General features: G+C 47.7%; 1 pseudogene; it reads right to left on the bottom strand.

The window, feature by feature from the left end:
- Nucleotides 1-2,545: 2,545 nt before the first annotated feature.
- On the bottom strand, nt 2,546-10,305 carry LOC116549903 (annotated as a pseudogene).
- Between the last annotated feature and the right edge of the window lie 535 nt (nt 10,306-10,840).

Below are 10,840 nucleotides of genomic sequence, written 5' to 3' on the forward strand. Positions count from 1 at the left end.
CTACCATCGACCTTTTCACAGGACTGGAAAAAACCACCTAAACCTCATATGGAACACAAAAACAGCCCACATAGCCAAGAAAATCCTAAGCAAAAAGAATAAAGCTGAATGCATCACACTACCTGACTTCAAACTATACTACAGTAATCAAAACATGATGGTTCTGGTACCAAAAGAGAGATATAGACCAATGGAACAGAACAGAGGCCTCAGAAGTAACACCACACATTATAACCACCTGATCTTTGACAAACCTGACAAAAAGAAGCAACAGAAAAAAGATTACCTGTTTAATAAATGGTGTTGGCAAACCTGGTTAGCCATGTGCAGAAAGCTGAAACTGGACCCCTTCCTTACATCTTATACAAAAATTGACTCCAGATGGATTAAAGATTTAAGCATAAGACCTGGCACCATAAAAACCCTAGAAGAAAGCCTAGGCAAAACCATTCAGGACATAGGCATAGGCAAGGACTTCATGACCAAAACACCAAAAGCATTGGCAACAAAAGCCAAAATAGACAAATGGGATCTAATTAAACTAAAGAGTTTGGCACAGCAAAAGAAACAAGCATTAGAGTGAACCCACAACGAACAGAATGGGAACATTTTTTTTACAAGCTACCCATCTGACAAATGGCTAATATCCAGAATCTACAAAGCACAAAAAGAAATTTACAAGAAAAACACAAACAACCACATCGAAAAGTGGGCAAAAGATATGAACAGACACTTTTCAAAAGACTTAAGGTGCTAAAGTGCTAAAGAACTTAAAGCAGGGACTGTTTTAGCTGTGTATTTTGAAAAAGTTGTGTGCTCTCCAAATAAAAAGCTATTTTTCTTGTTACTTTTGGTCCCCAGGAGAAATGGGAGTCCTTTTCAGACAGCATGGGAGGTACACGAGTCCTTCGGAGTCCTCTTGTCTGCCTCTGAGGGTGCAATGAGGGCATGAAGCACTTTGGGAGGTGTTGAGGCACACAGGTAGGCTTGCTACAGGGCAGAGCTTCATCCTGGGGCTGTGCTCCTTGTCATCATGAGCCATGTCTGAACGAATTAATCACATTTCATATGCAAGAATGTTCTCCATTTGACTGTGCTGTTGTTTTTAATCAGAGCAGCATTGACAATGCTTTAACTTCATAGCCATGAATAATTTCATTCTACATAATAATGTGTGGGCTTGAGGAGGAGGCAGCGTTGGATGAGAAGGAGGGAGAATGGACGTGTGAATTAGGCAAAGGGGTTTCTTCCTTTGCAGCATGGATGGGTTCAAAGCCTACCTCATACTACTAAGTATTTGGCTGGAAACTACCAGTGGTGTGTGAAGCCTGTGTGTGTGAGTGTGTGGCTGGAAACTACCAGTGGTGTGTGAAGCCTGTGTGTGTGAGTGTGTGAGTGTGTGTGTGTCTGTGTTTCTGTCTCCAGACCTGAGCAGCAGATCCTTCTTCCTGTGGTAGCATGTTACTCAGAAGCTTGGATAACACCCAGCCCTCCTAAAAGCGCAATACATGTATGTTCTAAGACATTTATCTTGATGATTGGTGAGAAGGTGGTGATTGAAACCAGCTCATTTCCCATGTACCACTGAGGCCAGCTCAGCTTTGCCCAAGAGGGTTCTTGACTCTTACTTTGTAGCAGGAGCTCCTAAGTGAATCAAGCCTTTTCAAGTGTTTCAGGTGGAAAGGCAAGATATCTCAGGTTAGACCCAATGTTCAAATTTGAACCGGGCAAATTCTCATTAGAGACAAGGGACCAAAGACGGTGCCGATGGAATCTAATGTCTTTGGATGTTGACTTCAATCCAGTAAAGCTCTTGTGAAGCCATTGTACTGTCACATTGGGCCTGGGGGAGGCAGTGCACCCTCTCAAATGAGAGGTCTGAAGATTTGGATTTGATTTCCAGTCCTGTGCCAGTCAGTCAGCCACTCATTTTCAAGTAACAAGCCTTAGGCACGTGACTTTCTGTCTCTGTTTCTCGATTTCTGCACAGGGATTGCTGTGGGCCTTAAGGCCCACTGGGAAACGATCCCTTTTCCAGCTCAGTGCCTGGTTTGTTGAGTATGCTTATCAGTCTGGACTTTCATACACCTATGGTTTTCAATGAACTCTGTTGCCTCTCCTAGAAATTAACAGAGAAAATTGACAGTGGATTGACAAGAATGAGAATCTGTTCTAAAGAGTTCCATATGAAATGTGAATAATTCGTTCAGACATGGCTCATGATGACAAGGGGCACACGCCTAGGAAAAAGCTCTACTCTGCAGCAAGCCTACCTGTGTGTCTTGACACCTCCCAAAGTGATTCACGCCCTCATTAAACCCTCAGTGGCAGATAAGAGGACTCCAAAGGACCCATGTGTCTCCCATGCTGTCTGAAAAGGACTCCCATTTCTCCTGGGGACCAAAAGTAATAACAAAAGTAGCTTTTTATTTGGAGAGCACACAATTTTGCAAAATACACAGCTAAAACGGTCCCTGCTTTAAGTGCTAAAGCACTTAAAACAGATACCGTTTTAGCTGTGTATTCTGAAAAACTTGTCTAGCACTTAAAGCTCGGACAGGTTTAGCTGTGTATTTTCAAAAAGTTGTCTCTCAGTGCCATAGCTAATGAAGTCAAAATGAGGGATCTGTGTCCACTTGAGTTGAGCATTCTTTCAGTAATAAAGGATTCCGTTCTATTGGAATTCTTTAGAACGGATTCTCATTCTTGTCAATCAACTGTCAATTTTCTCTGTTAATTGCTAGGAGAGGTAACAGAGTTCATCCAAAACCATAGTTGTATGAAATTCCAGATTGACAAGTATACTCCACAAAGCAGGCACTGAGCTGGAAAAGGGATCATTTCCCTGTGGGCCTTAAGGCCTGCAGAAATCCCTGTGCAGAAATCGAGAAACAGAGACAGAAAGAACCCAACACCCAGGGCGAACGGTAGTGTCCAGCAAGCAGGCAACACCGGTTTCATTTTCACTGTGTGTCTTTTCATCATTTTTTCCCATCTGTGGAACTGAGGGAAGATTTCTTTTTATATAAATTTGAGATTCTGTGTAGGACATGAATGAAACACGGAAAATAGGAAGCAACAAAAAACTGGCAAAAAAGTCACAATCAACTTTTTTGGAACTAATTAAAAGCCTGCAGGAACCAGAGGAACAGTTGATTAATGTAATCCAGTTGAGGCCGGGCGCCGTGGCTCACGCCTGTAATCCCTGCACTTTGTGGGGCCGAGGCAGGCGGATCACGAGGTCAGGAGATTGAGACCAGCCTGAACAACATGGTGAAACCCCGCCTCTACTAAAAATATAAAAATTAGCCAGGCGTGGTGCCACATGCCTATAATCCCAGCTGCTCGGGAGGCTGAGGCAGGAGAATCGCTTGAAAATCTGGCAGATGGAGGTTGCGGTGAGCCAAGATCACGCCACTGCCTGGGCGACAGAGCGAGACTCCATCTCAAAAAAAAAAAAATCATAGATAATCCAGTTAGATCTCAGAACAAACAGCTTTGTGGCTTTTTAACTCATCCCAGTCCCTCTCCCACTGCCTAGACTGTGGTGGCCTGAGGGTAACAGACCACACGCCCAGCTCAGGTTCCAGAAAGGGGCCTTATTTGCAACTGTGAACTGGGGTATGGCTCGAGGGCTGGCCTTGATCTCACCCGACTGGACATTCTCCCAGTGCTGAGGGGCTACCTGGAGGACATTTGTAGGAAAAATTTACAACAAATTTGTTAGTCTCTGCTGCCTTGGGCCATGAGAGCAGATGAGGCAAAAAACAGACAAGCCAAACAGCATAGGAGGAAAGGCCAGGGAATAAAAAGCTCTGGGGAATGAAGGCTTGGAACCTACAAGACCAGAGCAGTGCAGGAGCTTGGAAGAGGCCTGCGAGGACCCTACGCTCTCACATCGGGCTGGCCTTCCAGCTCTGCACAAGCAGGAAGTAAAAGTGAAGGCAGAGAAAACCTGTTTCACCATGGAAGGGCTGACCCCACAGCCATGCAGACCCCTTCTACAAACTCGGGAGTGTGTTGTGGGTTTTTTTTTTTTTTGCTTCCAGATGTTTAAAGAAATCTCTGTCCTATCACTAGCTGACCACTAGGCTAAAAGAACAGGAGGAAATGGCCACTCATGACAAAAGATAGAGACTTCACAATCAGAAAAGTCATTAAATAACCACTGCAGCAAACAGCAAGAACACACCCTGGGGAGGAGGGAGACTCCTATTTCCAGAGTGGCCACATTATAATATTCTAAACACACAGTTTAAAACAAAACAAAACAAGTCAGTCGTGGTATCTCACGCCTGTGATCACAGCACTTTGGGAGGCTGAGGCAGGTGGCTCGCCTGAGGTCAGGAGTTTGAGACCAGCCTGGCCAACGTGGTGAAACCCTGTCTCTATTAAAAGTACAAAACTTGTCCAGGTGTGGTGGTGCATGCCTGTGATCCCAGCACTCAGAAGACTAAAGCAGGAGAAGTGTTTAAACCCAGGAGGCGGAGGTCGCAGACAGCAAAGATTGCACCACTGCACTCCAGCCTGGGTGACAGAGTGAGACTCCGTCTCAAAAAATGAACAAAGAAAATAGGTCAGTTAAGATTATTCAGCTGGGCCAGGCACAGTGGCTTACATCTGTAATCCCAGCACTTTGGGAGGCTAAGGTGGGTGGGTCAGGAGTTGGAGACCAGCCTGGCCAACATGATGAAACCCCATCTCTACTAAAAATACAAAAAATTATCAGGATGTGGTGGTACATGCCCATAATCCCAAATCCTCGGGAGGCTGAGGCAGGAAAATCACTTGAACCCAGGAGGCAGAGGTTGCACTGAGCCAAGATCATGTCACTGTACACTGCACTCCAGCCTGAGTGACAAAGTGAGATTCTGTCTCAAAAAATAAAATGAAAATACAAAAATTAGCCAGGTGTGGTGGTACACACCCATAATTCCAGCTGCTGGGGAGGCTGAGACAGGAGAATTGCTTGAACTCAGGAAGTGGAGGTTGCAGTGAGCCGAGATCGAACCACTGCACTCCAGCCTGGGCAACAGAGCCAGACTCTGTCTCAAAAAAAGAGAGAGAAAAAGATTATTTAGCCTGAAAGGGCTCGGTGGCTCACTCCTGTAATCCCAGCACTTTGGGAGTCCAAGGCGGAAGGACTGCTTGAGCCCAGGCATTCCAGACCAGCCTAGGCAACATGGTGAGACACTATTTCTTAAAAAAAAAAAAAAAAAAAATGTAAAAGCCAGTCAGATGTGGTGATGTATGCCTGTAGTCCCAGCTACTTGGAAGGCAGAGATGGTTTGAGCCCAGGAGTTCAAGTCCTGGGCAAAATTGCAAGACCCTCATCACTAAAAGAAAAATTAAAGGCAAAAAAAAAAAAAAAAAAAAAAAAGACAGTGACAAGGACCTGAAAAAGGAAGACATAACCTGGGCAACCCTAAACAAAATGACAGAGTTCCTTCCTTATCAGTAATTACACTGACTATAAATAGGTTAAACACTCCAACTGAAAGTCAGAGATTCGTTAAATGCCTTAATTCAATAAAAAGATTAACATAGGCTGGAAAAAAAAAATAAATAAAAAGTCAGAGATCTGGCTGGGTGTGGTGGCATACACCTGTAATCCCAGTAGTTTGGGAGGCCACAGAGGGTGGATCGCCTGAGCTGAGGAGTTCAAGACCAGCCTGGGCAACATGGCAAAACCCTGTTTCTACAAAAAACATAAATAAACAGTAGCTGAATGTGGCGGCCAGTCCTAGCCACTTGGGAGGCTGAGGCTGGAAGATGGGTTGGCCTGGGAGTCCAAGGCTGCAGTGAGCTGAGATCACCATTCTCCAGCCTGGGTAACAAAGTGAGCCTCTCTCTCGACAAAATCAGAGACTGGACAATACATAAAAAAACATGGCCCAATTTTATACAAGGTATAAGAGATTTACTTTAGAGTCAGAGACATAAATAGGTTGAAAGTACAAGATTGGAAAAAAAAAATATTCCATGCAAACAGTAACGAAAAGAGAGCCAAAATAACTATATTAATATCAGACAAAATGGACATCAAAGCAAAAATTGTTGAGACAAAACTCATGTATCATTCTATGATGATGAAAGTGTCAATCTATCAAAAAGATATAGCAATTATAAAGGTAAATGTAGTAAACCACAGAACTCCAAAATACATAAAGCAAAAATGGACAGAACGTTACATGAACTTCCAAAACACAAGATTGCACTAACTGTGTTCAATCAATAAAAACATACAAAAACAATTTTGTTTTTATTCTATTTACTTACCCTCTTTTTTTTTTCTTTTTATTTTTACCTATAGTTATGAGAAAAACAAAAACAATTTTTTTTTGAGACAGAGTCTCCTGTCTCCCAGGCTGGAGCACAGTCAGCTTACTGCAACCTCCGCCTCCCAGGTTCAAGCAATTCTCCCGCCTCAGCCTCCTGAGTAGCTGGGATTACAGGCATCCATCACCAGGCCAGGCTAATTTTTGTATTTTTAGTAGAGATGGGATTTCTCCATGTTGATCAGGTTGGTCTCGAGCTCCTGGCCTCAAGTGCTCTGCCCACCTCAGCCTCCCAAAGTGCTGGGATTACAAGTGTGAACCACCACGTCTGGCCAATTTTTTTTTTTTTTTCTATTTTCGAGACGGAGTTTCACTGTTGTTACCCAGGCTGGAGTGCAATGGCACGATCTCAGCTCACCGCAACCTCTGCCTCCTGGGTTCAGGCAATTCTCCTGCCTCAGCCTCCTGAGTGGCTGGGATTACAGGCACACGCCACCATGCCCACCTAATGTTTTGTATTTTTAGTAGAGACGGGGTTTCACCATGTTGACCAGGATGGTCTCGATCTCTTGACCTCGTGATCCACCCGCCTCGGCCTCCCAAAGTGCTGGGATTACAGGCTTGAGCCATCGTGCCTGGCCCCAATTTTTTTTTTTTTTTTTTTTTAAGTCGGTGTCTCACTCTCTCACTCAGACTGGAGTGCAACGGCACCATCTTGGGTCACTGCAGTCTCTGCCTCCCAGGTTCAACCGATTCTCTGCCTCGGCCTCCTGAGCATCTGGGATTATAGGCATGCACCACTACACCCAGCTAATTTTTGTATTTTAAGTAGAGATGGGTTTTTACCATGTTTGCTGGGCTGGTCTCCAACTCCTGACCTCAGGTGATCTGCCCACCTCAGCCTCCCAAAGTGCTGGGATTACAGGTGTGAGCCATCTTGTACAGCCCCCCAAAATTTTTTTAATTAGAAAAAGAATCTGGGCACAGTGGCTCGTGACTATAATCCCAGCACTTTGGGAGGCCAAGGTGGGCGGATCACCTGGCGTTACTAGTTCGAGACCAGCCTGGCCAACCTGGAGAAAGCCCGTCTCTAGTAAAAAATACAAAATCCGCCAGGCTTGTTGGTGGGTGCCTGTAGTGCCAGCTACGCAGGAGGCAGAGGCAGGAGAATCGCTTGGACCCAGGAGGTGGAGATTGTGGTAAGCAAAGATCACACCATTGCACTCCAGTCTGGGCAACAGGGGCGAAACTCCGTCTCAAAAAAAAAAAAAAATTAGAAAAAGAAAAAGAGAAGGCAGACACCAAAGACCACATAGTGTATGATTCTATTTATATGAAACATTGAGAACAGGCAAATCTACAGACAGAAAATAGAATAGTGGTGGTTGCCAGGGGCTGGGGGAGGAGTGACAGCTAATGGATACAGGGGTTGTTTCCTTTCCTTTCATTTTTTTGAGACAGGGTCTCACTCTGTCATCCAGCCTGGGGTAGGCACAATCTTGGCTCACTGAAACCTCTACCTCCCAAGTTCAAGTGATCCTCCCACCTCAGCCTCTCCAGTAGCTGGGACTGCAGGTGCCCACCACCAGGCCTGGCTAATTTTTTTTTCTTTGAGATGGAGTTTCACTCTTGTTGCCCAGGCTGGACTGCAATGACACAATCTCAGCTCACCACAACCTCCACCTCCCGGGTTCAAGCGATTCTCCTGCATCAGCCTCCCAAGTGGCTGGGATTACAAGCGTGTGCCACCATGCCTGGATAATTTTGTATTTTTAGTAGAGATAGGATTTCTTCATGTTGGCCAGGCTGGTCTCGAACTGCCAACCTCAGGTGATCCGCCCGCCTCAGCCTCCCAAAGTGCGGGGATTATAGGCGTGAGCCACCTAGCTCAGCCTAATTTTTTGATTTGTCATAGAGACGGGGTTTTGCCATGTTCCCCATGCTGAGGGGTTTCCTTCTGATGACATGAAAATATTCTGGAATTAGGTAGAGGACATGGCTGTATGGCACTGTGAATGTACTAAAAATGAACTGTACACATTAAAATGGAAGAAATGGTGGCTTTTATCTTATACAAATTTTATTTTGATTTTTTTTTTTGGTCTGACATTACCCTAGGCTTGCCATTCGATATTTTGATTTTTTAAAAGGACAATGATGAGTTGAAACGTTTAAGGACCTATCAGTAGAGACAGTAAGAAGACAGCGCATGGCTGGGCGCGGTGGCTCACGCCTGTAATCCTAGCACTTTGGGAGGCTGAGGTGAGTGGATCACCTGTGGTCAGGAGTTCAAGACCAGCCTGGCCATCATGGTGAAATCCCATCTTTAAAAAAAAAAAAAAAAAAAAAGAGAGAGAGAAGAAGAAGACGACAGCGCAGAAGAGGGCAGGGCTGAGACTAGGGGCAGACAGAGCATGCTCCCCCCAGCCTCCTGCTGTCTGCGGGGCACCTGGAGCCCTGAGGCCTCGCTCCTGCCTGACCACCTGCCTGCTGGCTCCTCACCATCTGGCTCTTGGGGCTTCTTCAGCTCCCAATGCCCCCCAGAGTGAAGGCTGCTCGTCCACACCCACCTGGCCTCGGTGACGTCAGCAGCGTTTCCCCTGCACACCCTCTCCAGCTGCACGTAGACCAAGCATTTGACCCGGCTCCACTCGGGGTCACAAACGGCCAGGAAGTTGAGGTGCAGGCAGCCGATCGTGTACTTGGCCAGGTCCGTCAGAGACTGGCTCACAGCCACCCCGAACAGGAAGGTCGGCAGCACCTTGTACACGGCGGCCACATAGTTGTTGAAGTCCGAGCGGGAATAGAGCCAGCCTGTGTGCACCAGGTAGGCTTCTCCCGCCGAGATCTGCGTGTGGGGCAGCCACAGTGACCAGCGGGGGTCCCGGTCAGCCCGTGGGCCCTCACTGGGCCTCAGTCCTCCCCACAGGCCTCCCCAAGGCTGCTGCAGAGCTGGGGACTCTAAAAGGGCCCTAGCCGGGCTCGGCAGGCTCATGCCTGCCATCCCAGCACTTTGGGAGGCTGAGGCGGGCAGATCACCTGAGGTCGGGCGTTCAAGACCAGCAGGACCAACATCGTGAAACCCGTCTCTACTAAAAATACAGAACTAGCCAGGTGTGATGACGCACGCCTGGAGTCCCAGCTACTGGGGAGACTGAGGCAAGAGAATCACTTGAACCCAGGAGGGGGAGGTTACAGTGAGCGGAGACCCTGCCATTGCACTCCAACCTGGGCAACAAGAGCAAAACTCCATCTCAAAAAACAAAAGGGGGTTCCTATTACCCACAAGTACCACTCAGGGCAAGGCTGTGTCCCCCAGCCCCCCCACAGACCTCCAGGCCACCCCCCATCAGGAACCCAGGGTAAGGCTGTACCCCATCCCGCCCCCCTCCCTGTCCCTCTGAACCCCTCCTGCCTTACAAGGATGATGGTGGCTGTGTTGGTGACCCTGGCCATGAGCCCATGGATGATGGTGTCTGGATGGTAGGGGTACCGGATGGAGTCATCCCCACAGTAAAATCCTCACTTATGCGGGGCGTTCACCAGCGACAGGACAGCGAAGGGCAGGGAGGCTGGAGGGGGAGAAGGGCCTTGGAGCCGCGACGCTCTCCAACCAGCTGGGCCATGAAGCGCCCACACCTTCCTTGCCTCGAGGCCTCCCACCGACAGCAAGGAAGAGCTTTCCTCACAGCACGTAGGAGGCCCAAGTGTCACCCCTTTCCCATCGCCCTCAGATGAGCACGAACTCCCCAGGCCCTCTCCCCCTCACACCCTCCCCTCTGCTCCTTGAACAGACCTGGCAAAGGCTCACCTCAGGGCCTTTGCACAGGCACCTCTCCCTGCCCAAAATATCTTATTTTTATTTTTAAAAGTAGAGACAGGGGTCTCATGCTGACCAGGCCGGTCATAAACTCCCGGGCTGGAGCGACTCCCCAGCCTCAATCTCCCAAAGTGCCGAGATTACACGTGTGAGACAACGTGCCGGGCAGCAAAGTGACTCTCACTTCCGCTCAGTTTCATCTCCCATCCCGGCTGTCCACGCTGGCGTCCCTCTCACAAAAGGAAAGGTCTGTTTAGCCGGGCACGGCGGCGCCTGCCTGTAATCCAGCTATTCGGGAGCCTGAGGCAGGAGAGTTGCTTGAAACCGGAAAATGGAAGTTGCAATGAGCAGGGATCGCACCACTGCACTCTAGCCTGGCGACGGAGTGGGACTCTGTTTCAATTTATAAAAAGAAAATAAATAAATAAAAATAAAAGGGAAGATCTGCTCTTTTTCCCTCTTGTCCCATGTGGAATTATGCAGTCACCTGTGGGACACTGGACTTAATCTCCCCCCCTCCACCCGCCAGCACCAGGAGGGGCCTATCGTGTTCAGGACAGAGACCCTGGGGGCTGCTCTGAGCCTGGCCAGGGCAGATGTTTAATAAACATCTGTTAAAACAGGCAGGACTTATTTCAAACTTAGAGCTGGCCAGAGAAGTCAGGAAAGGGCGAAAGCAGGGGCACAGCGGAGGTGTCTTCATGCTCGCCCCTGCCCGTCACTGACTCTCATGCCAGGGCAC

Source organism: Sapajus apella, unplaced genomic scaffold (genome assembly GCF_009761245.1).
Source record: "Sapajus apella isolate SASKATOON/1434 unplaced genomic scaffold, GSC_monkey_1.0 scaffold7, whole genome shotgun sequence".
Taxonomy (NCBI): Eukaryota; Metazoa; Chordata; class Mammalia; order Primates; family Cebidae; genus Sapajus; species Sapajus apella.